Genomic DNA, 20,060 nt, shown 5'->3' with positions numbered 1-20,060 from the left:
CATACATCACCTGACAAACCATGTGAACGGCAAGCCTCTTTCGGAAAACACACACACGCGCGCGCACACACGCGCACACACACACACACACACACACACACACACACATGACCCATCAGGTCTGTTATCAATAGTTTTTTTTTAAATTCCTGTGAAGGAGGTCGTGTGTTTTGCTGGAAGAGGTGTGTGTAATGATGTGTGTGTGCTTGACCCTCAACCTTGGCCTGTCTGACTGTGAATGGGGGGGGGGGTTGGGGTGTTTTGCTGACCTAAATCAGATCACACTAATAGAAATACGCTATAACGTTAAAAAAAATGCTTATTTATTTGATATTTTTCTGCGGACTTTAGCAAAGGAGCAGAGCAGCTAAATTTCTCTCTCTCTCTCACACACACACACACACACACACACACACACACAATTCCCTTTCCCCATGCGAAAGAGCAAAGGTGATCAATTTTTGAAGCCCCCCCCCCCCCATGAGGATTTCTTAAAAATACACACAGCGCTTCGAAACATCCGTCCGTCTGCAACCACCTACGTCGCCGCTCCTGCAGCTTCCAGGACGTCCATCAGTCACTCAGCGGGAGAGAGAAGCAACACGTCGCTTCACACTGAAAGTTCAGTTCTGATTATGAAATGCAGTTTCCTTCAGCGACTTGTTTTTGGCCATTTTTAACAATATTTTTTCAAAAATATGTTGAATGAGCGCAGGCTGTGATGTCTTTAAAAAAAATAAATAAACACACACATCTTAGCAGTTACACAGGCCTGCAGGGTCATGAAAGTGATGAGGATTAGGGTCACTTCCTCTTCCTCTCCATAACCACCAGTGTGAATGCAATGCTTGGCTTGGCTAGATTCTCTCAACACGGGGGAACAATCAGCGAGCTCTGCCCAGGAAAGGCTGCCCATCCCTGGGTGCGACAACCAGTGAGGCCTGGGTGGAGCGGTGGAGGGTGTGGGGCGAGGAAACAGAAAGCTGCTGAAGGAACCTTTCAGCCGCAGCCAAAGAGATCCCTCTGTGGTCACATATGAAAACACACACACACACACACACACACACAGGACAGGAGCAGCTTCCGCTTTCACACACTTGCACCGAGCCAATATCAATACGCCCTCATTGTCTTTGATCCCGTCCAGCATGGATGTCACGCCCCAACATGGAAATGAAAATCTAGACCAAATTATGTGAAATAATTATGAATTAATGGTAGCGTGCTCTTGGACAGTCCTGAGCGAGTTAGCAGGACACGCGTATGACCACCGAGGAGTCAAACGGAGGTTGTTTTTTTTTTCCTAATTACGCTCGGTCTTTGTTAATTCAACGCCACATTGCACCTATTTGGCATTTACGGTCATGTTTGAATCACAGCGCACATGGCAGTGAAAAATGTAGATGGTGTATCGTTCCCAACTTTCCACGGGGGTCATTTCTAAGAAAATTTCGACCATGTGGTTCTGGTTTCGTCTTCTGGGAAGTTGTTTGAAAAAAAAAAAAATGGTGAAAGGGATGTTAGCCGGTTCTGACGGCTGAAGGGTTCCAAGGACTTTCGGCGACGGCGATAACGGCCACGGGGTTGTCCGTCAAGGGTGCAGCCTCGTGGTTACTGATTGGTCACGGTCTGAGATGTGGGACCGACCTGATGAAGAACAGGCAGAGAGAGGAAAGGAGGGCTGCAACACACTTTATTTATTACAAAGACGAAACCAGATGTAGAGCTCCAGTTGGGTTTAAATAATTAGCCAGATCAATTAGTCAGAAATATGAGGTATAGCGCCATTTTGGGGCTAATTAAAGCACAGATCTCGTGTGCTGATGCGTCGAAGATGTATAAGGAATGTAGGGCATTAATGTAGGACACGGTTGATGTTATGGTGACAACGCTCGGCAATACGGAGAGGAGCTGATGTATGTGGTTTGAATCCAAGCGAAACCAGATGCTTAATCTCCACAGGCTGAAGAGTCAGTCCAAAGAAAACGACATGACTTCTTTGGTAACTGGGCCAGTGAGGAGGGTCTCGCACGGAGGATGGAAGAAAACAACCTGGCGGAAGGCGTTTGTCTTGAATACAGATGAGGACGAGCGATATCCTTCTCTCCTCTACAGAGACTGACCGCTAGTTAGCTTAGCGCAATGAGTAGAAGTGGATGGGCAGGTTAGCATACCTTTGTCTTGTCTGCGCAACTCCCAAAACCTTTGGTTCCTTTGTGTATTCTGGGTCAAACAGATCCAGATGTATTTGATTCTAAAATTATGAATCCTTTTTTTTAAGGAATGTTACATGAACTGTGGAGACATTTAAGTGTGCAGAATTTGGGTCCGAACAAAATTTCCCGACAGGGACAATAAAGTGTTGAATCGTATCGCGACATTCCGTATCGTATCCTATCGTATTGTGATGAATCGTATCGTACATCTTTAGTCCTATTGATGCGGTCGCGGAGACATGCTAATCAGCCCATTCACTACCATTCATTATGCTAAGCTAACTGTCGGCTAGCAGCTCCCTGATGCAGCACAGAGAAGGGGGGGGTGTATCCGACCCCTGGTCTGGCCCAAGGGAGAACGCCAGAACAGCCACTTTCCTCAAAACTTGTTGTGTTGCTCTAAAAGCCCTGAGGGAGAGCGTTTTATTTTGAAAACAAACTGAAGTACTAGCGCCGTATTTCGAGCAGATATGATCCGTGTAGATCAAATTCAATCAAAGTTGACAGAACTGTACCGGTTCTTCGCCTCTCCAACACCAGCAGCACCTGGTGCCAATAAGTGGGGGATTAACAGGGGGTCCCTACTTGGGAACGCCACCAAAGCCACTCCCATTAAAGAGGCCGTGGTGGTCACAGGAATGTGTTTCATTCTCATCCAGGGAGGATAATATCGATACATCCTGTGATATGCGATATCCGTGCATTCTCTCCCCTTTCGTCCTCCATATCTGCTCCTCCTTCACTCCCCATCCCAAATCAGAGTCTACACACCACATCTGTCAAAGAGAGACGGAGCTCTTCCAGCTGGCAGGTTGTCCACTTGTCTCACCGCGTCAGAGAAGAAAAAAAAGAAGTCAATCTTCATCCATTCTCAGAGTTAGAAAACATCCTGCTCCCATTACACCAGCGCCTCTTCTTTATTTCATCCATTCATCATCTCTTCCTGACGCCACATGGCTGTCGGCGCTGTTGTCTGTTTTTCACGGGCATGACCTACATTTCAAAGTGAGATGGTATGTTGTCTGGCGTTACGTGAAAAGAGCCGGAGCGTGTTGAAAACAGCTCCGTCGCTGCCATAAACTGAGTCAACCCCGAATTAAAGTGACGGTTTCATGTGACAAATATGTCATGTGACGCGCTGTGATCCGGTGACATCAGAAAATGAGATCTTTTTCAATTTTAGAACTCTATCAAACGGTCTGTGACTACACTTTTGATGCACTTTAACTGGAACAATGCCACGATGGACGGAGAAAGGCACCCAGCTACTTCCTACTTTTATACTCAGATGTGCGCCGATGATGTCACAGCTTGGATCGAGCAAAGGAAGGACTTATTGTATTGGGATAAATGTTTTCCTGCCTTACACGAATGTACACGGCGAAACAAAAGCAAATTACGTCCTAACAAAATGATGACATCCGTTGGCAGCGACGCCAAAGAATGTCCAGTAGGGCGTTGGATACTTCATAAGCGAGGGTGCTTTCAAATCTGTAGGGTTTGTGTTTGAAATTGAAAAAGATTTATTGGGGATTTGTGTATAAAACTCAACAAAAAACAGGTTTGCTGAAGGGCCAAGATGGAAATGTGCTGCAAAATGACAACAAATGCTGCACACACACGCACACACACACACACACACACACACACACACACACACACACACACACGCGCGCGCGCGCACGAGCGATTCTCTGCATTTCGGTTCACTTCTTGCGATCAAACGGCACCAGGATTCCATTTAAACCGTTTACATGCCGCGTTGTGAATGCGCCCAAAGGAGGATTTTGTGTTCAAAGAATAACTACACTGCTGTCCACAAGTGTGAACACCCACACACTCGCGGTTAACAGATTTGCGAGTGTAACTTACGTGTAATTGTCGCTGTCATGTATACCGGCCAAGTTCTGGGGCCAAAATGTCTGCTGGTGTGATTACAGGCAACAAAAAAAAAAAAAAAAAAATTAAAATAAAAAGGAGCCAAAGTAGAATCTAAAATTGTTGCTGTTGGATTCTGTAGGTCCAAAACCGACAGGAAATGATTCATGAATAATTTGAAAACATAATATTGAGCTATTTAGGTCGGATGGAACGGCCTCATCGCTTGTAATCCTGCCGTGTGTTGCAGATGCGGGCGGAGGAGAGGGTTTTGGAGTCTTTTGCTCGATTAAATCTTTATAAAAGATGTTAAAGCTTAGCTGCCATGATTGATTTATGACAAATGTGCAAAAAAAAAACCCAAAAATGATAGGAAGAGGTTTGATTTGCTGTCTCTGCAGAGGTTCCTCTACTGCGCATGGCCTGGGGCACAGTTTTCTCTAGCCGGGAAGGTCAAGTTCGCTGAAAATTGACAGTAAAAATCAAGATAACGCCATTCAATTGCTGTGAAATTCTCTCCTTTTCAGCTGAAATGTGAAGATGTAAGAGGATAGAAATCTAAATGGATGTGTGTGTGTGTGGGGGGGGGGGGGGGGGGATTGATGAGGTCCCCGGGAGGAGGCTTTTTAAAAAATGCTATCACGTTTAATGAGAAGGGAGTCTGACATGAGGAGAGAAAGACCAGCCGCCGCCGCCGCCGCCGCCGCCGCGTTGAAGGGAGAGTTCATTGTCTAGAGCGTGGAGATACGATCAGTGGGAACCTCCCCGGCTGGTGTCAGAGATAACCCCTCTCACTGACCCCCGGCCTGATCTCCTCCATCACCAGCAGGCCATTGTAAATACTGGATATGTCAGTTTGAGCAAGCTTCCTTCCACTCATTCACGATTCTAGAAGACGCTCCAAAACACGTTTTGTAATATGCTACTGATGCGTTGAGCGCGACGACTGTCAGTGCGACGACTGTTCTCGTGACGACTGATAGCGCGGCGGCAGGTCTGGAGCTGTTTGATCGCCAGCAGTCACCGCGAGGATTAAATCTCCTGCTTCAAGCTTTATTCTGGAAACTGTATAACCTGCATCATTTACAGAAGAGAGACTTGGAAAAAAAAAAGAAAAAAAAGCAATAATTGAAGGAAAGAATTTCAAACCAAACTTGGTAAAAACGGCAGGACTCACACCCTCTTTCCGCTGATTTTACAAATTTTAATGCGAATGTGAGTTTGATTTTGATTCTCATTTCTACTGTTTTGTTTTTTTTTACTTTTTGCTTCAATTTGAACGTGCAGTTTTCTTTATGGAGCGGCAGAAGGTCAGATTACCTCTCTGATTCAACTCCACGGCTCTCCCCATTTGTTTTTACCCTATTTATGTTCTGTTCTCACGCGTGTGTGTGTGTGTGTGTGTGTGTGTGTGTGAACATGCTAACAGGACAGTTTTCTGCGAGGCTGGGCTGTGCTGCGGTTCTACGGTGAGTCGAGTTGCTTGAGCTGCGACGGTTAAACGACTTTAGCGGTCAGCTGAAGATGATTTATGCTGCTGATTCCCATAATAGCTTTCTGAGGCGTGTGTTGGTGTAATTTCCATTTGACGGTCCGCTTGTTGAATCACACACACACACACACACAAACACACACGCAAATTCTTCTTCATTGGAATAGCATGTGGCCCTGTCAGCTGCTGCAGCCAAACCAGCGTTACATTGGGATTGTGTAAGCGCCGCTACGGAGGACAAGGTCAGCGTCCGCAGCTGTTTGCATGGCCTCATCTAGGATGACATCACCCGCGGTTCCGCCTCGCTTCAAGAATGAACCCTGAACTTCGCAGTTTAACACTAAACAGCCCTCAGAGATCTGTTAACTTTTATTCAATGATGTTCCTTTATCATGCATTTGGGTCCTTTTGGAATTTTTTTTTTTTTCCCCCCTTTTTTAATAAAGCTTCATGTTTTGGCACGGCACCGACTCTCACTGTTGTAGCAGTTGAAACAGTCTTGGAAATCTCGCCGCGCCAAATGGGTGTTTCCAGCCCGTTACACGTGTCAAATTGACTTCAAAATATTATTGAATTCCTTCTCATGCGGTAGTCAAACTGAATTAACTGTCACAAGACCATTTTAGCTGACTGGATGTGAGATATGTTCCCATGCAGCCTATTTTTGAGGAGTATTGCTTAGCCTCTCCCTTCCTCCAACGTGACACTGTCCAGAGGCTGCTCTCTGTTTTTCCTCACCTCCCTTTAATGGCTTCTGATGCTCCCCAGCTTTCGGGGATCATGTTGCTGCCCTGTTAATACCCCCTTAGACGAATTGCGGAATTATCGTCTCCCTTGTGTCACCGAGGCTACGAGCTCCGATAAATCTGTTGATAAGGATTGTTTGGGTGCCTGGATTATCAGTTCCCCTGCCTCCTGTCTATCAGCCTCAACCCTTGACACTGACTGTTTGTTGTGCGTTTTAAGGGAATTCCTCTTATGTTCTTCACCTGAAAGAATGTTATCGGTTTACAGGTCAGAAGTTGATCCGGCATTGTGGGGTTTTTTTTTTTTTTTCAAGCATTCTTTGCATTTTCAGATGAGAAAAACACGCTACAATCTCTTGCCAACTCCGGGAAGTGTGCTTTTCTGCGGCCAGCTGGTGCTGAGCTTGTCGTGCCACGCTGAATTGCAGGCTTTGCTGCTCTCGTAGAAGAGCGTGCGGGCCTGTGGGCCTGATTTAGCGGAGGAAAGAGTGTACTTCCTGTTGTTGTGTGTCTGGGTCTCACGGTCAATGACCTCCGGGCCAAAGGTCAACTTCCTGCAAGTGTCTGGTTGAGTACAGTAGAGTGGGGGGTTAGTGAGTACACGCTCTCGCCAGAATCTGTAAACACACTCAGAGAGATTGATGATAGCCGAACTGTGTCACTCGCTCACTCGAACCGAGATGGCCTGGTGCACTCTGACACACTGACATACACCCGTAAAAAAAACCACCTACCCAGGAGTGCCGCGCACACGCACACACACACACACACACACACAAACACACACACGGTCTGGCCACAATTGAATCATTGTGAGTGGCCTAAAGGACAACAATCTTTTAGAGATGTAGGTCAGTGCCCACAGGCAATGGGCCAGCCTGACCAACATCGTCCCACCATCATTGGAGTAGCCAAAACATCCAATTCAACGCTTTTAAAGGAATATTCCACCCGTAAACCGCGTGGGAAACAGCCTCTGGAAAGGGAAAATTGGAAGTAAATCACGACGGCGTTTCAGCAAGATGCCGTCCTGTCTCAGGCTATCGTGACTCCTGGCTGAGCGTCCTCCTCTGGCCTTGATCCAGGCTGCTGTTAGATAGATAACCGCTTTGTGTCAAAGAGCAGGAGCCTCCTCAAACACACAACCAGACACGTAATTATTAACTCATTACAGTGAGGACAAAGCAGACAGCAGAGCTGCAGCGTGGTTCGTGTCAGCGTGACATTTAACATCAACAAGGCCGTGCGTCTTCATCAGCTCTTTCTGCATCCAATGTTCTCTAACATGTCAGATTGCGTTCGTGGGTTTAGCCGGGGCATGGCTGTGTTGCGTCTAGTTCACAGACGCTGCTAATCGGCTGCGGTGATTAACTGATAGATACAACAGAGTAAAACTGAAGTTCGAACCGTTAACGGCGACGTGAAATCATGTGTCTCTTGACTGATTTATCCGGCTTTTGGGTCCGTTGTCGTAAAGTTGCGCCTCTTACAACAGATGACCCTGACATTTTCTGCACACGTTCACATTCCTCACAGGTTTGGATTGTTAAAAACTCTCTTGACTCTTTAAAATTTGTATAATACCTGCTTAAGCCTGTAGAGCATTTCTAGTTCATAGCACTATTGTGCCCAATTACAAGCTAGCAAGGTTGTAAACTGTGGAATTCACGTGAGCATAACTTTTCGAGGTCACATGACCTCAACTGCTCTGGTTCCAGATGGATTCAAAAATCGAACCGACCGCTCATCGACCTAAGCTCTGCCATTCAACCAATACTCATCGAAATCCATCCTCAAATTTGTAAGCTACCTCACTAACAGAAAAACTGACATCAATGATCACATGACCTCCTGACCACGGGATGCAAATAATTCTGAAGTCCTTTGAATGCTCAAAAATGTTTGTTGTATGTATTCTTGCTACTGAGGCTCCTCTTGGGGAAGAGGTGGTGGTGTAGCGATGTTTGTCGGCGCATCGTCTGCGTATATGGATAACCAGCTGCGGTTTTCACCAACGATCAGCAATAATGCAGCTCCTCGAAACAAAACTTTACACTTCAAAACTTTTCGTTTGGTGGCTCACGCTGCGCTACGGCACATGAAGCCCCCAATCTTGATTTATTTTTGGTCAAGAAGACGTGCTTACGACACGAACCCTGCTGGTGGGAAAACTGAGAATTCACCACATGTTCGATTGTAGACGTCCGGGAGGGGGGAGAAAATGTTATGGTAGCTGTCATCCATCGTGGGCATCATCTCGAGTGATACACGGTGAACCGGAGCCGGCAGCTTTAAAACAGCAGGGTACCCTATTACTTCTGCTCAGTGTCTTGATGTACCATGGGAGTCGGGTATAGTTTGTCTTAAGATTGCAGTACCAGATTAAGCGATTGCTGTTCTATCTGAAATACCCTTCTTTCTTTTTTTTAACCCATCTGCCGCACTTTACTTTCTGTCCCATTTGTTTTGGGCGAAGTTGCTGCTTTCCTCCCTCCTGCCTGTCATTTGCATTCACAGAGATCATATGAATGGTCAGAAGCTGGAATGTGTTTTTGTGACCCATATTCTCCAACAGAAAGTATGCGTTAGCTGCTGACTGCGGACCCAGCACACCCACATTCTGCAGAGTGTGTGCTTAAACTCTTTCCAGTACTCTCCCTCCACCCTCTCTCTACCTTTCTTTACCTCTATCCTTTTGACCTGCACTTTTCCACAGCCATATTTCTGTCACTTCTTCTGTGCGGCAGGAAATCTAATCAAGAAGGGAGTGTCTTTACTTATTGTTGGCGGTGAGAGGTTAGTTGTGGTAAAACTTCAGAGGGGTGAAGATGGAAGAGATGTGGATTTGCATGTTTTGAACCGAGGGAACCAGGATTTATTAGTCCAAGATGAACACACTGCAGGCTCCGACGTTGAAGTGGCTCATTTGAATCGTAAATTGTTCTATTTTAGCACAATCTGGGTCCTAATTTTGTCGTTTTCAGGGTCATTACCATTAGGATTTGGGGAAGAAGCCAAGGAAAAGAACATGAGTTGAGCAGACAAGATGTTGATGCGGTTTATTTTTTCTCCCTGATGCAACTGTGCTTCAGTCTCCTTCCTCCTCCAGGTCTCTGACAAGGATTCCTCCCTGTCTGTCAGCAAAGTCCCATTAATTCTTACGCTTACTCACACACACACACACACACACACACGAAAACGCCTCTGTCAGCACCTCTGATGAAGGCATGAACTTTATTTGATCTTTCCCAATAAACAAGCCACAAAGTGACTGTGAAAGATTATGACATGTTGGTTGAAATCATGTCAGACAAACACAGAACAGCGGTTGTTTCCCATCAGCTGCAAGGACCCAAATGAACTCGTTATTCTTGGGTTACACACGTTCGCACCAGCGTCGCGACTGGCGACCAGCGGGTGTTGCTATAACGAAGTTGAAGATGTTTAAACGTTTAACTTCCAAGCGATTCTTCCCCGAGTTCCTCTGAATCGAGAACATCCCCGATCCTTCCAGATCATGCAAAGCTCGGCAGACAGGAAAGCGTTCCACTCAAGGAACCTTCGCTAAGTTGCCATGTAAACTGACAGGACATTTGGTACCAAACATAGAACTCCTCACAAAATTGCATCAACTGCGCTGCGTAGAACCGCGTAGAATCTATGCACCCTCGTGACATCAATAGATCATCGCGACACTTTACTTTAAAAGTTGTGGGTTTTTTTTTAGACGGACTGTGTCGCTTCAATTTCCCTTCAAACCCGACGAGCGTGTACGTTTGCAGGGACGCTCAAATGGAACACGGAGATCGGGTTCCACATTTTTCACGTCTTTGTCTAAATCGGCTGTTGGGGTCAGTTCACAGCGTGAAAAGCGCGCAGCCAGAAACATGTGCTCGTCCCTCAAGCGGCGGCGGCGGCTACGTGTTTACGTTGAGTACGGGGAATATAATGAGACAGGAAGAGGAAGAAAAAAAAAAAATGCATAGACATGTGTGACCTGGTTCTGTTGTAGTCTCTCTAATATGTTCTCCAGACACTGCAAAGACAAGAACAGAGCGATGGAGAGGGGTGGGGGTGGAATCTCGACTGAGGAACCAGTCCCTATATTTTAGCTGGGGGAAAAAAACAAACAGAGAGGAAAAACTATATGTCGCTGCTTCTTTTATTTAAGGTTCATCCCAGCCGGGAGCAAGTGAGAAACTGCAGCGTCGGCTGGATTTAAGTACTTTTCCATTACGGCCCAACAAACCAGGCAATTTAGGTGCTTTTGCTGCTGTGACTCACAACCTCTTTGCTAACAGGTGGCCTTCCCCCTGATGAGGAGACCGAAACACTCTCAAAGACATGTAGTGGGTCTGTATTTATTTACACACGCATAAAGTTGATATACAGTGGTGGTCATCAGATGATGTCAGTGTGTGTGTGTGTGTGTGTGTGTGGGAACAGCAGACTAATGCTGAGGGACTAGCTGGCTGTCTTAGGGTGTCAGACTGTATTCCCACAACTAAAGGCTGGGGAAAAATATGAGTTCACAACCCAGAATGTGTGTGGGGTTTTTTTTCGTGCGTGTGTGTTCAGGGCAGGAGACGTGAGACTGATGGCTGCAGGGAAATGGCCTGTAACAGTCAGGTGAATCTTGAGACCCAACAAAACGGAGAACTTGCTGACTGTGGTTTTGTGGCGTGTTGCGTACTACTCCACATTTACTGTTAGCTTTCTACAAAAGATGTAATCCATCAGGATGTCCACGGATGGGCTCTACCTCTGCCGTCTCATAGAAATCTTGATATTCGGATAGATTTGAAAGCATTACGTGACTTCAATTCAACTGTTTACCGCCCAGCGACCTTCTAAAGCCAGAAGCAGCGAGCTAACTGCGGTAGAAGAGTTTGGGGGATTCCATGGGAGTAGCTAGATTTTATATCCTGCCTTCTTTCTGCAGCTGCTCCCTTACTTTGCTTTTTTTCTCCCCACGGATGAGAAATCCTACCCTCTCCCGGCTCTATTTGCCTTGAATCACAGTATAGCATCCCCTTCGTATTTGTAATTTATATAACTTCATGGATATATTTAATTTCGTAAGACTTTCACTCTCAGCGGCACTAACCTTGTCAAACAAAAGCCAAGTAAATACAATTTAATCTCCTGTTTGTTTTACTTCTTTCTGTTCTCTGTTTCTGTCGCTGCTTCCCCCCCCCCCCTTTACTCTCTTATTTCAGGCTCCATTACTTAAGACGTTTTTCGCCTCCAAACCGCTAAGCCATATGTCCATTCTGCTGGGTGTAGAGCTGCAAATCCCTGTCGACGTGGGTGATTTAACGCTCACTTTCCCACCTTTGCCTCGGACACTTTTCCCTTCTGGCGGCGTTGCATAGGAGTCCCTCAAAGTCACATTGTTTTATTTACATCTTGTTGCTTATTTCTATGTCTGGAATGGAGGGAGAATCCCTTTTTTTTGCCCTCACATTAATTCCGGAATTTGGAAGCTGTCATGCACGTAAAACAGAGGATACCAGCTAAAATTCCTTCTCATTAGCGGAAAGTAAATTAGCAGCGCGTGGATTTATACCCCAGCCTCCCAGTCTTCTGTCTTTGTGCTAACTCGGTTGGATCGCCTGCACGGGAGCAGAGGTCTTCGTCTGAGGCAGCGAGCCAGCAGCTGGATAAACACAACACATCCCAGCAGAGGTGTGCAGGGCGAGAGTAGGAGTGATTCCGCCTTTGATTGATGGTTCCTCTGTTAGCGGACCCCTTAATCAGCACGCGGCGGTCTCGCCGGCCTGCGTAGGACTGACTGTCAGTGTCTTCATTAGCTGCACCCACACTGATGGAATAAGTCCACACTGCACAATCGCTGGTTGGAGAAAGTGACTCAAATGTGTTGATGCAGTTGAGTTTGGGGAGAAAATCACGATTTTTTTTTTTTTTGGCGGTGCTGAATTTCCAAACTGTCAGGAACCCGTAAGCGTGCCGATCGACTTCTTTTTCTGTTCTAAAAACTGATGTCCTGTTAATCAAGTCTTCTAGGTTCCTGCGATCTACCGAGAAAGTTCCTACCGGTCTAAAGGAACTCTCTTACAACATTCACAGAATGTTCTCCGCAGCGTTCCAAGAGGGGCCAAAAAGTACACCTCTAATGTTCTACGACTATTCCGAGATCCCATTCCAAGAGGGCGCTATTCCGAGAGGGTCTCTGCTGGTGTAAAGGACATCTTGTGCGACGTTCTCCGAATTTTCCGAGAGGGCCCCGATGGTTTGTGAATGTTCCCAGAGTGTTCCGAGAAGGTCTCTGCCGGTGTAAATTCACGCTAGCGGGGCATCTCGATGTTCCAGGACGAACGTGATGTGGAAACCTTTTTTTTTTTTTTTTTTTTAATTCAACTGATTTTCAGGGACCTTTTCAGATGTTCCGCGAACCTCAGTGGATATTTTGCCGGACTGTTTATGGAAGTTTCCTCTGGTTGAAGCAAGAGCATACACAGACGCAAAAAAAACAAAAACAACGTTGTTTAGTCCTTTAAAAGTTGGTGATGAGAACGAGAGGGAACGTTGGATATATGCAACCATAAATATTCCCAGACCATTCCTTGAAAACTAAAAACATCTTCCTAGCCAGTGGGAACATTACGAGGCGAGGTCCATACCAGCTGGGATGCTTTCAGAATGTTCTGGGAATGTAGAACTTCTACCTGGGGAACTTTTTCCCTCTTTAAAGAGAAAAAAATTCATATGACCTAAGGACAATATTAAAACTGTAAAGTCCTCCTTGTAGTGTCACAATGGGACCATAAAATGACCAAAACGGAAGGTTCTTGTAAAGTCGTTCGCAGGGAGTTTGAACTGCGGAACGTTCCCGGTGGATATGTTCACTAAGGGAGAATAAAGGCTCAGTGGGGGCTCTTCAGTGGATAAATCCAGCCTTGTGCACCCACTTTTGACACTGGGCATCTTTAAAACTTTACTTACTGGTTATATAAAGTCACGAAACGCATTCCCGCTGGGATTCAGTCTGCAGGATTATTCCGTTTCAATTCCAATGACGGTAATAAATGCGGTGCGGAAATATCTGAGGGGAAGCCAGCTCGCTCCGTCCAGCCCGGGGTTAAGCTGGGACACACATGGGCATCTTCAAACGGAGCCCAGTTCTGTTCTAAGCTCCATAAATCTCCCCACCTAGTTGGCTTCACGTGAATCATTCCACTGTTTTTCCCTCCCAGAAACTGACCTGCCAGATATTTCCGACATGCATGTAAATTCACTTCATCATTATAGATGTTTCCACCACCTAAGCTAAGCTTTTTTTTTTTTTTTACTGGGGGGGGGGGGGGGGTTCTTACAGTCTTACAGACACCAGAAGGTTCTTTCATCTGTATAGGAGTGTGAAGGACGTTTCAACAGATGCTCAGGCAACACAGACCTCAAAACGGTTCTAAAAAAAAAAGGGGGGGGGGGGATACAACAAAATACATGTGAACCGAAATTTAGCGTCCAAGCCGGACTGAAAGTTCCGGCCTCCGCTCTGGAATGTTTTTAAGACGCTCCAGAGGTGGCTGTGTTTGACAACCCTTTATTTGCATCTGTGTGTGAGTTTTTGCTCTGGATTACACAACTTCTCAGTGTCTCTCTCGCTCACTCTCTCTCTCACACACACACACACACACACACTAATATACAGTTTCCATTCTCTCACCTTCTTAGCGTGGCGCTGTAACGTCTGCGAATGGTGAAATTAGAAATCACTCTGGACACAGAAAACTGCAGGATTTTTCTCATCTCATTAAAAATGCAGTTAGAAACTAAGTGGAGCGAAAACTGGGCCTGTAGTGACTTCCTTATTGCACTCAGGTGCTGAGACATACATTACACACACACACACACACAAACACACACACACACACAGAGCATAGTGGCATGTAGAGATTTCCTGACATGAAGGGCTGGGGGGATTTGCTGCTCTTGCCCACTTAGTGTCTAGTGCCCATGACCCTCTTAAGCCACATCCTGTGAGACAGGATTTCCACTCTGCACAGGAAATGACCCTGATTGATCGTTCCCTATTAACTAAGAGCGAGGGAGTTGGAGGAAGGGTGAAAAGAGAAGCACAATGGGTGTTAGCTCGGGAGGCGTCTGCGTCAAACGGTTCGAAATCTTTCTGCAGAAAAATCCACGAGGAGGGGGAAAAAAAAAAAAAAAAAAATCGGAAAATCCCGGCAGCGTGACGGCCAGGAGGTAACTAGCAGCAGCCCAACCCACCCGCACATCTCATCCATCAGGATTTCCTTGACTGAGCTCAGGAGTATCCGCAATCAATACGCCGCCTGAAAACTATAGTGACTACGTGCGTGTGTGTGTGTGTGTGTGTGTGTGTGTGTGTAATCTAATCTGGTCTAATGGGCAGCTTCCCACAGGACAAAGCCAAAAAAAGCGGCAGGTGTGTACAACTGGAAAGCGGGAACGTTATCCCATCAGACCCCCGACGGCTGAGTGACTTTGAATGCTCAGAGGAAGTAATTAATGATAAGAGGGAGGATTTAGTTTCGCCACTTCTTTGTCAGGTAGCTTTTGAAGTCATTCTTTTAGTCGAAATACGCAAATAGATCTTTTTAAACCGTTCTGGGATAAACTGAACAATTTGATCGTGGATCAGGCTCCGATCTCGACGTTAACCCTGACATTGACATTCAACCTTTGAGCTTTGCAGCTTCCGTGACGTGGGTTTATTTTCACAGTTAGCAGGGGCGGGTGTCATTAACGGCAGGAAGCCGACAGGAACAAAGCGGCGGGCTTGGACGCGGTCGGCTTTCATCTCTTTAAAGGCGACAGTTTGATTTAACACAAATGGGTGGAGAATACCAACGGGACGTTTCGCATCATCCCTCTCGTGACACGGACACACACACACACACGGCAATAAACAGTTCAAACCTTGTGGCTCGTACGCGTCGTTCCACGTCTTGCGTGGTTACTTCAGTCTTGCTGCATGACTGGAAGAGGTGTGTTTTTTGGAGAATTTTCCCGTAAAGAAGTACGTTCCTTACCTCAAAAGTACAATTTTGATGGTCAAGGGTCTAAAAATGGACCTTTTTGGTTAAGAGAGGGTACAAAGTGAACTGTGGGGTACACAACTGTGGGGAAACGTCCCAGGTTTTGATGGTGAATTTAAAAAAAAAAAAAAAAAATTTAAACCAAATCCAATGGCGTTTTGAGGAGCGGTCAGCTCCTGTAACGTCCGTTGTCAAGTCCACGCCCAACGATGATCTAAGACGCCGCAGACGAGACCAAAGCTCTCGCCAGCAGCCAAAGTGGAAATGTGGCTCGCGAGATTAAAAAAAACAACAACATCATTTTTTTAATTCTTTTCTTCTTCATTCATTGGACAAAAAAAAAAAAAAAAAAAAAAAAATCACTCATGATTTGCTATTTTTTTCTGTTTGTATTACGACACCAGAAAAGATTTCTTAATAAAAATGATCATCTTTTTCCATCCCGTTACATCATTCGGGGGACATACACGAAGCAGAGGGAGAGGTCCTGAGTGCGGGATGAGAGACTCTGAGGTTCACACCTGACAGCTCCGACTACGTCAGCGTCAAAATGATTGGACCTCCTGTTCTCAGTCTGATCCCGGCCGTTCGTCTCGGTGCGTTCACACCAGCACTTGTGATGGGTGGGAGTGTTTTCGTCCGAGTTTTTTGGGGTAAAACGAGGTAAATCCGAGCACCCCGGAGAGTCTAAAGACCAAACTCTGCGTTTTATCTCGTTTTCGATCTAATCCAATTAAAAGCTCCCTGGTCTTCTCTGCTCCTCGCGAACCGACGCTGTGCAGATTTACTGAGGGTTCTTTTGTTTTATTTCATTTTTTTTAATGTCTTGACATCCACAGGACATTCCCTGGCAGGGAGACGCTGGCTCATCTGTTGGGGAAATTACACCCAAGCGGTTTGTTGTGTTAATAGATTTTGTAGCAGAGTTTCTCAGGGCACAAACTGTGTGGTCCGCCGTTTCAGCTCTTATGTCAGGTGCGGGCTGCGGCGTTATTTGTTCTAAAACCTTCGCTCTCGTGTTTCCCAAAGGAATGTAGCAGGTTCTCTATGAATTCAATGTGCAAGAGTGAACCTCATTGTCACAGATGAGCAAAACTGCTGTAGACATGATGTAAAACCTTGAACACCTTCGATTCTTCGTCTGATGGATTGCATCCCGAGCAAATTGAAGCATTTTCTGATCAAATTCTGTGTACCTACACCTTCTAGACATGTGGATGGACTTCAATTGCCTCCATTCTCCGCTGTTCAAGGATGAAGAAGCTTTAAAAACTGTCACTAAACTCGCTGTGGAACTTTTAATACCATATAAAATGTCATAATCATGCATAAATGTACCAGAATTTTTTCCTGCGGGGTAGAGTATGAAGTGAAGTCACCCTTCCTTTGTTGGGTTCCCGTGGTTTGGCGCAGCATAAAGGTAGCTCTGTGAGCCTGGCTTGTTTTTGAGCTACTGCGCTATGGCCCTCGTGACATGTTTAACCCCAAAGGACTCTGGAATAAATCTCTCTTTTCATGGCGACATGTCATCCATAACTGAAAACTTTCCTTCACCGTGGCCAAAGTAGAGGCCAAACACACTTATAGGTCATTTAGCGTGTTTCAGAGCTGAGTCAGGACGGTGATGTTTGGACGTGAACGCAGGAATGATTCTCCAGGTTTGTGGACGTGTGAGTGAGCCGCACTTGTGTTAAAAAAAAAAAGAAAAAAAAAAAAGAGTCCACGCCGGCAGCTATGACACACCCATCTCAAGGTGTTTCCATTTGGCGCTGCCGCGTCACAATTTTATGTGTGTGATTGTCTGACAAGGAGGTGAAGAGGAGGGGGGGGGGGGGGGGGGTGTGTGTACGGAAGTACCAGGAGGAGCAATTAGGCTTTTATGAGAGGAACTGAATTTCCAGTTGCCAAGTTATTATTGTAGAACATTTCACAGGGAGGATAAAAAGCTGCTTGGAGGGTCAGAGAGAGAGAGAGAGAGAGAGAGAGAGAGAGAGAGAGGGAGGAAGAGCCCTGTTTTGATTCAACGCTCCTTGTTTGCAGGGTCCAGATTAGCCTCAGAGTGGCTGCAAAACTTTTCCACACCGAGAAACTGCTTGTAAAGTGAAGCATCATTAAGAGGCTAGCTGGCTAACATGGACAGCATTGTTGTCTGAGGGTGTTTTCTACGCTGGCTCAGTCAACAGGTCTATGCAGGGTGTTCCCCCCGCTGGTTGCTCAGTGCATGCTGGGATACCGCTACTGTGGAACAAGCGATAAAAGAACTGGATGAATGAGGTTTGGCTGGTCCAGGAAGAAATTAGCCCCGAGTTAATCTGCAGATATGTTTCCTGTGACAGGAAGGACGCCGTAAAAAATGGGTTTGGTATGTGACACACACACCAAACTATTACTTTCTCTGCCACAAAAAATGCATGATTATATAACTCAGCTTGTTTAAATATTGATCAGTCTTGACTTGCAGCTGCCACAGAAACAAGGATGTGTCCGATATATTTTCATGAGAAGGATCCACTCTTGAAATGTGGTTCTTGGTGTGTGGCAGCCCAGGTTAAGACTAGTCTTCCACGTTAACCTAGACTAATCTAAACCTGGAAGACTAGTCTTAAGGGCAGGCTTCCAAGTTCAGGCTAGTCTCAAAGGTTAAGGCCAGACTACCAGGTTAAGGCCGGTCAACCAGGTTAGGGCCAGACTTCCAAGTTTACGCTAGTCTGCCAGGTAAGGCCAGGCAACCGGGTTAAGGCCAGGCTAACAGATTAAGGCTAGTATACGATGTTAAGGCTTGTCTACCATGTTAAGGCCCGGCTACCAGGTTACAACTAGTCTACAAGGTTAAGTCTAGTCTACCAGGTTAAGCCAGGCTTCCAGGTTAAGGCCAGGCTACCATTTTAAAGCTAGTATACCAGGTTTAGGCTAGTCTACTAGGTTAAAGCCAGGCTACCAGGTTAAAGCTAGTATACCAGGTTTAGGCTAGGCTACCAGGTTAAAGCTAGTATACCAGTTTTAGAGTAGTCTGTCAGGTAAGGCCAGGCTACCAGATTAAGGCTAGTATACGATGTTAAGGCTAGTCTACCATGTTAAGGCCAGGCTACCAGGTTACAACTAGTCTACAAGGTTACAACTAGTCCACAAGGTTAAGTCTAGTCTACCAGGTTAAGGCAGGCTTCCAGGTTAAGGCCAGGCTACCATTTTACAGCAAGTATACCAGGTTTAGGCTAGTCAACCAGGTTAAGGCCAGGCTACCAGGTTAAAGCTAGTATACCAGGTGAGGCGAGTCAACCAGGTTAACGCCAGGCTTCCAGGTAGGTTCTCTTATGAAGGACTAAAAGGGAAACCTAAAGGCCCACTCAGGTCTACCTCATTTGGTACTGGAGCTTCTCAGTTTGATCTGAATCAAAGTCCCGTGTTAAAACTAACAGTGAGACCATACGTGTCCTACTGACCGTGTCAAGACAGACCTTCTCTCCTTCCTGCTGCTCCTCTTGTTCTCCTCTCCTCCATAACAAAGCCACTCTCTGACCTGAGACCAGCTAATCCAGGTGACGCTTGCATTTGTGTGTATCGTCAGACGACATCTGCTGAGCTCACAGAAAAGCGGCAGCCGGGTCAGCGCTCATTGTTAAAGCAGCAGAAAGCTTTTCCTCTTGCAGCAGGAGGAGCAGCCTCGGCCCTGCCCCGCACCAGACGGAGCCCTCCAGCCGACTCAGGCCTTTCTGCAGCCTCGTGTTTTCACGATTATGATCTTAAGCTGCGTTCATAAACATACCTCCCCCTAAGTGTTTTCCCTCCTGCGCCCGGAGTCGCTTTCATCTTTGTTTTATCTGCTGCTTTTTATTCTCTCGCTCTTCCTCCGCTCTGTGGTGTGTAGCGGTAAACACGTTAAAACGCACATAAATCACACTCGGTGGATGAATACGGACGGGAAGTCCAGAGGGATGCAAACAAGCGTCATCCTTGTGTTTAATTAGGCTTCGTTTGTTGTGTCGAAAGTGGACGATCACCCTTTCTACACGAATCCTTCGCCTTTTTATTTTTATAGGTGTCGCAAAAACGGAACATCGTTTGCTCTCAACCGCCTTCTTCTTGACAATCAGCTCAAGAACAGACTGACAAAACAGAACCCAGGCCTGCAACTGATGAGACAGTTACCAAGAGGTTGACAGACACGCAGCAGGTATGGAACTGATTGGATCAGAAGAGGTGGGCGGGGCATAGGAGGACCGATTGACAGGTGAGTAGCAGCTGAAAATGGAACCGGGAAAAACTTGAAAAGAGCATCTCAAAGCAAACAAAAGAGTCGGAGAAGAATCTTAGAATCATGTTAGCGCGCCTTTAATCACGCTGGCAGGTTCCACGTGTAGAAGGTGGCCAAAAACGATCGCCTCAGAAAGTTTCAAAGCGAGACTTTGCATAAATACAGTGCCTGCCAAAGTGATTCAAGGCATCTGAAGCTTTTTTTCTTCAACTTTCTTCAAAACTTGTACAAGAACCGAAAGAAAAATCCTCACTAAAATCGTGAGGGACGTCAAGATGAGTCAAAATCATCCTGAAACGAGTCCAGCGGGTTAATTGCTACCCGTGATGTACAGTTATTATTTCCTATGCAGCGCCCGAGCGCAGCAGCAGCTTCTGCAGGGTGTTCACAAACTCATGAGGAGTTAGCGAGGTGATGTCATTTCCTCACCAG

The 20,060-nt window shown here is 46.1% G+C and overlaps 1 long non-coding RNA gene across 1 annotated transcript in view; it reads right to left on the bottom strand.

The window, feature by feature from the left end:
- Positions 1-1,367: 1,367 nt before the first annotated feature.
- The window catches only part of LOC147272505 (uncharacterized), a 107,867-nt gene continuing 89,174 nt past the window's right edge, over positions 1,368-20,060 (bottom strand). Inside the window, exon 4 of the long non-coding RNA XR_015115891.1 lies at positions 1,368-1,647. This is a non-coding gene — a long non-coding RNA (uncharacterized LOC147272505). The remainder of the gene's footprint in view (positions 1,648-20,060) is intronic.

This window comes from Aulostomus chinensis, chromosome 1, assembly GCF_037954235.1.
Source record: "Aulostomus chinensis isolate RoL2024-O1b breed Wild chromosome 1, RoL_Achi_v1.0, whole genome shotgun sequence".
Lineage (NCBI taxonomy): Eukaryota > Metazoa > Chordata > Actinopteri > Syngnathiformes > Aulostomidae > Aulostomus > Aulostomus chinensis.
The sequence above is the reverse complement of the archived record's forward strand: the minus strand, read 5'-3'. Positions and strand labels throughout refer to the sequence as shown.